Genomic DNA, 6,589 nt, shown 5'->3' on the forward strand with positions numbered 1-6,589 from the left:
TAGTTACAATAGTTATTAATTAAATACCTTATTTTTAATTTTACAGAGAAAACATTAAATAACAGTAAAACTTAATATAGCGTAAATTGGAATGTTTTCTTTCCGAAAAAATCCGGAAAAATAGTTTCATTTCCTATAACAAAGCTGTTTTTCAGACCTAGTCCAACGCAATTCACTACATTTTATCACTGGAATCGTAAACCATCTCTCGAAAAACTTCAATGTTTAGTATATTTCCGCTTACAGAGTTAAAAAGCAATAAAACCACATACAGCAGAATATTACTGACCATGTTTACGTTGTACGAGATAATATAAATGCAGTAACCGCATAGCAACAAAGGCAGTAACTAACTTAACCACCAGAGCTGACTGGCAGACTAACCCACAGCATAAACGACTAATGATATGAGTGTGAAATTTGGACAGCCGTTTTATTGATGATGTTAACCTTCGCTATAGTAAGAATTTTGTTGAAAATAAACCCCTAAAGCATCTGAAAGGGGATGATAAAGTTTATATAAAGTGTCCTATTTCATAAGACTATTTATTTTTGAAGATTTAAATAACTATATAGATTTTAAGACTTTCGTGGTTATTCACTAAATGATTATCACTAATATCAGGTTTCTTACCACGGTAAATAAAAAGAAGTCATACCGTGGTAAGAAACCTGATATTCGTGATAATCATTTATTTAAATAACTTTTTTTTTACATTTCGAAAACTAACAGCCTTAGAGTTCCTTACGAAAGAGGTTGTCCAGGGAAGTATACTGCCACCTTACCTATTTTTGCCACCAAGCAGTAATGTGAGCATTACTGTGTTCCGGTTTTGAAGGGTAAGGGTGCTGGTGCAATTACAGGCAAATGACACTTGTCAACTATGTCCCAGGGTGTCGGGCGCAGTGGCAGTGCCCCTCAGATTATTGCGATTTAAAGATCTGAGTGGCACTGCAACTGTTATGACAGGCGTGTCGCTTACGTCCAGGCGAATGACTTATTCGTCCCTTCACTTACTACTATAAAAAAGCTAACAATGAATATTTAATAGTAGCATATATTTTATAACACCAAATGATGGGACCAATAAGTCGTGTGCCTAGTGGTGCCATTCAGTGTTTTGAATCACAAAGATATGAGGAGCACTGCCACTGCGCCCGTCACCCTGAGACATAACTTAACAAGTCCCATGTTCCTGTAATTTCACCACCACCTTTACCCTTCAAAACCGGAGCGCAGTAATGCTTATATTACTGCTTGGCGGCAGAATTAGGTAAGGTGGCAGTACTTTCCTGGAGGAACTCTTACTCAAGGAGTTCTACTATTAAAAGCCTAATATTTATTAAAGGTACACCTTGTACAGCTTGTCCGCGTTGGGCTGTCCTAGATTGGAATACAGACGTAGGTTCGGGTCCTGTCAAATCCTGTTCTGTGTCCTGTTCCTGTCAAAGGATTTTTTCTTTTCACCTCAGTAGCTCGGAAAGGCTTTCTTTCTTTTTTAGAAATCTGCGGGCAAAATAGTTTTTTCCTAGTGGAAAAGATTTTTGGAATTCGAACTGGACGGTGGACTGTGGTGCACCTAACTTTTTCTTTCGATGAAAAAAACATAATGACACGTTCAACCACGCGATTTGTTGTACATTATTTATGTAATTTAAATCCGTTTTTATACGTTATTCTTGTTATTGTTGGTATTAAATTGACAACGATAAGTAATTTTGTTTATTAAAATTGATTTGGTATAGTAGTGTAGTTCAACTGTTTTTCTTTCATCTACCATTTTCCTCGCTAAAGTGAAAAGTTGTGTGTATCCCTCGGCAGTAGTTGTTTTGCATCTCATGCCTTGAAACCCTCGCTACGATCAGAATTGTATTTTTGAATCTTAGAATCCTTCACTTTCTCAGGTTTTAATACAAGCAGCACATACGTCAAACAACAACTTTGCAGCATAGCGTAACAAATAACTATTAACTACTAGCTCCTCACTAAACGTCAATTTATTACAAACAATTAATATGCGACCACAGTGTTACTAAAATATATATGGAACTTTAGACGAAGAGACAACACTGATGTTACTATGTAAACATTATTTAGTACGTTTGTAAATTGTGTGGCAGTATTGTGGTTGTGGCCCGACATGCGACACTTACGCGATGAAAATAGACATTGGAACGCAATATACGCCACTGGGTTTCTACTATTCCACTTATTTTACATACATTTCTTTGAAAGCAATTACAGACTCATTGTGGCATACCGCAGCAGACGTATTTATATTTATGCATTGAAATAATCCTGTTTTCCAATTTAACTGAATCAATCGCAATACCTGATCAAATGAATTGTAATAATAATATGATATAATTCATTATTCCGGTCACTATTTTTGATTAAATGATTATCACTAATTGGGTAATTTTCGGGTGAAATTGCTGTATCTAATTTCGGTGGCAATTTTTATTATTTATATATATCCTGAAACATTATTTAATTAAATTTTTATGGAATGTCAGAATGTTTAATCACAATGATATTCAATTAGTTTTTGTGAAATTACTCCACTAGTTTGTTATAATTATTAATACAAAGGTCGAACGCTTAGAAAAAATTCCTTCGATCCGGCCGGATACGAACCGACGTCTCCTAGCAAACCAGACGCTAAGCCAACTAAGCCAAGGAACAAATCAGCGGACTTGCCGAAATTTTCTATGTGCTTTTTGTCGGATCTTTGTGTTTGGTTTTCAACGACTTTTTAGACCGAAAACATAAAATTTCAAGAAAATATTCAACCTCTAAAGGTGGCAAACCAGGGGATGATTCCGATTTCGCGCACTTACCTGTAATCGATTTATTATTTATTCTCATTTATTTGCATACAATAACATAATGTACATTAAATTATGGACCCTCAATAGGGCACAGTAAATAGTAGAAGAGAGGACTATCCTAATTGTTACATTTACTTAATGTTTAATTAATTAAATATCTGTCAACAGTTTTATACAATTTACTGTTTTTATAATATGTACTTTTTCTATTGTAACTAAAACTAAATTTAAACAAATATGTTTACAACTAGTTAACAAAACTCAGATACCAAGAATTTCATCTTCTAAAAAATCTTTTTTTAAGAAAATTTCAATAAAACTTAGCAAATAGATGTTATTCCACGAACTTTTGGAGTCGGTTTTTTAGTCTCTGAACTGAGATTATATTTAATACCTGATCGTAGTGGATGGCATACATTTTCGTCATCCCAGTACGCAGAAAGGTATCTCATAACCTTTGATTACAGTTATTGTTTCGCTATAGTTCAAAATCTCATAAATGCCTCTTATGACAACCAACCGGGACCTCCAAGAAACGTATACATTGCCTCTTACATCACTTTGCTTTGGTCTACATGGTCTCACATGCACATTTACAAGCAACTGTACCTAAAATAAGTGTAACAATGCGTTAAAAGAATAAATAAATACATTTTGTGACTTAGTGACGACGTCATGGCTTTCGTGGTCGAGTTAGAGCTAGCCGCTTCGTGCGTATACTGGGAATATCTACAACATAAGGGTGAAACCCCAGCCCACGTCTGATCGCCCGCTGATGAAAGGGGGAAGGCGGAATCAAATCACGCAATTCCATCGCACGCTCTCCGTGATATATCTTGTAGAATACCGATAAGCAGGTAACTTTACGACGGTGTTCAAGGCTCTGCAGCTCCGCCTCTACTAAATCCGAGTCATCTATAAGTTTTCTCTATCTAATTTCGGTGGCAACTTTTATTATATATCATATTCGAGTATGGTATCCTGAAATATTATTATTATATTGTTTATTTAATATTTCACGATAATATACTCGAATAGGTACTGAAATAATATAAATTGCCACCGAAGTTAGGTAGAGAAAACTAACCTGAAAATTATACGTGTTATAATAAATAAATGAATAAATAAATACATAAATCGTCGTTACACTGCGAAAACCAATTATCTGGAATTTTCACAGAAAATTACTTAATATAGGATAACGCGACAAAATTACTTGCGTAAAACGCAAACATTTTCAGATTTCGGTAAAACATAAAATGTGGAATCATTCGTTATAAATTAACGTGGGATGACCATGGTATGCCTAAGAAATTTTCGTCGTAGTTTTTTATTTCAAAGTCGATATTTTGTAGAATAATTGTTTTTCCCAGTATAACGGCGAAATTTGTGACTTAGTGACGACGTCTTGCACACTGGTTTTCTTTGTGTCGCCATCATCAGTCCCGGGTTCGTTCCCCGGTCAATTTCCATGGCACAAGTGCTTTAGCTACTCACTTTGGGATCAGAGCAACATAAGTCATGTTGTTGTGTTAATATTATGTTTATGACCAGTTTTCTCTTGACATAAATTACATTTTGTAGGAGTAGTAGATCTCTTTATGAAAAAGTTCTTTTTTTTTAAGCCTATACTGTCCCACTGCCGGGCAAAGGTCTCCCTCCCGTCACTTCACACCTCTCTGTTTTGCGCCACTGAGGCCCAGTATTTTAGGTGCGCGTCTAGCTCGTCTCTCCATCCACGCTTTGGCCTGCTGCATGGCCATTTTCTATCTTTGGGGAGCCATTCTATGGTGGCCTTCGCCCACGACTCGTCTGACATGCGGCAGATGTGACCCGCCCAGTCCCATTTTAGTTTACCGGCTTGTTGGCCCACATCTACGATTTATGTTTTGGAGCGCAGATCACTTTTCCTAATTTGGTCTGACATTTTGACTTCCAGGATGCTACGCCATAACGCGTTGGCAAGTTTGGACTTTTGCCGAGCTGTCGGTGGCCAGGTCTGTGCGCCATTGGTGAGGATGGGTAGAATGCACACGTCCATGAGTTTTCATGAAATGAAAATAAATGTTCGACCAGGGAAATACTGCCACCTTACCTATTACTGCCACTAAATTAGCATTACTGCGTTTTGATTTTAAAGGGTAAGGGTGCTGGTGAAATTAGAGACACATGGGACTTTTTATGTCTCAGTGTGATGGGATCATCGAGTATATAACCAGAAATAGAGACGAAATGTCATTTAATTTGTTTGAAACCTATTCTGCCAAATCGTTACTGCGCTCCGGTTCGCCAACCCGAATTCGAAACAAATGACGGGTGTCATCAATTGTTTTACTTCAAATCGACCAGTTTAACTTGAGCTTTGCTATAATTAACGAAAATTTAAAAATTACATATTTAATATTTAACTACTGACGAAATGTCATTCCGTTTGTTTTGTAATTAGATGTTTTGCTGTTTTTCCACACCACCGAATGGAACAGCCCCATAGTTAGAGATATTATCTTTATTACAATAAATACAGAATATTTTTGGAATATACGGAGACTTACACACAGGTCAGTTGTTGGCGCTGTACTATTTCAGCTTTCTAATTTGCTATTTCAGTGCAAACGTGATATTTAAAAGTGATGTAAGTCCCATTTTCCTGATGACTTTCCAGGGATGGAGGGCCCTTATTTCGTCTCTGTTCCGGTTATATACTCGATGGATGGCATCTTTACAATTTAAAGCTCTAAGTGGCACTGTAACTGCTATATACCGGCGTGTCGTTTACAATTACAACCAGGCGCACGACTTATTCGTCCCGTCCCTAGCTATCATAAAAAAATATACTTGGGCGCCATTTCATTCTTATAGAACGTAATTTCAAATCTCTCGTAAAAAATCTCGTAACTCTCGTGAAAACGTACTTCCTAGTATCACGTACAAGTATAATAAAACGATATTAAAGGGCGTTATGAAATTGCACAGTTGCACAGTGGTCCGGATCCAGTGACCGCACTGGGCAAAACGCAGTGATTAATTTGTATTACGTCGAACGCGGTCGACCGGCACACATTTGTTTGTGAGTTCCGCCTCGGCTATTTATTATTTGTAGGGTGTCTGTTAATAATTTGTGACAAAAGAATAATAATGGAAGAAAAATTACCACTGACTTATGCACATTACATAAAACAATAAATGGCAGATCTGATGAAATGTTACTAGACAGAATTTGCATAAAGGTGATAACTCGTTCAATCCATCGACCCCAATTATTTGTTGCTCAAGTTTTAAGTAATAACAATGTTTCTGCAAATAGACCAATTTACCGAATGTGTAGATCAAATTTGTTGTATGTAACCATGACATATTCCTGCATTGAAAAAGTCTGTGACCAAACAGTTAACTTGAACTCCCGATCCCGAGTCCGATACCCGGGCCTGGAGAAATATTTGTATAGCCTACATTTATTTCTTTCATGAGGTTGGATGTAATTTGTGGTTGTCTATGTACGTGTGCGTTATCTATTATTAATATAATTGAATGTCACAATGTTGTACCACGATGACATTCAATTGTTTTTGTGAAATTACTTCACTAACTTGTTATAATTACCCTTACGAACTACTGTTAGTTCGTTACGAATTTTTCTATGTGCTTGTTGATCTTTGTTTTTGGTTTAAACGACTTTCTTACCGTAACGCCATCTATGAGAAATCTACTTCTTCACTCAGCTCTATATATTTTAGTTTTATATTTAAAATAAGTAATT

This window comes from Hyposmocoma kahamanoa, unplaced genomic scaffold, assembly GCF_003589595.1.
Source record: "Hyposmocoma kahamanoa isolate Upper Pololo Valley unplaced genomic scaffold, ASM358959v1 97, whole genome shotgun sequence".
NCBI lineage: Eukaryota > Metazoa > Arthropoda > Insecta > Lepidoptera > Cosmopterigidae > Hyposmocoma > Hyposmocoma kahamanoa.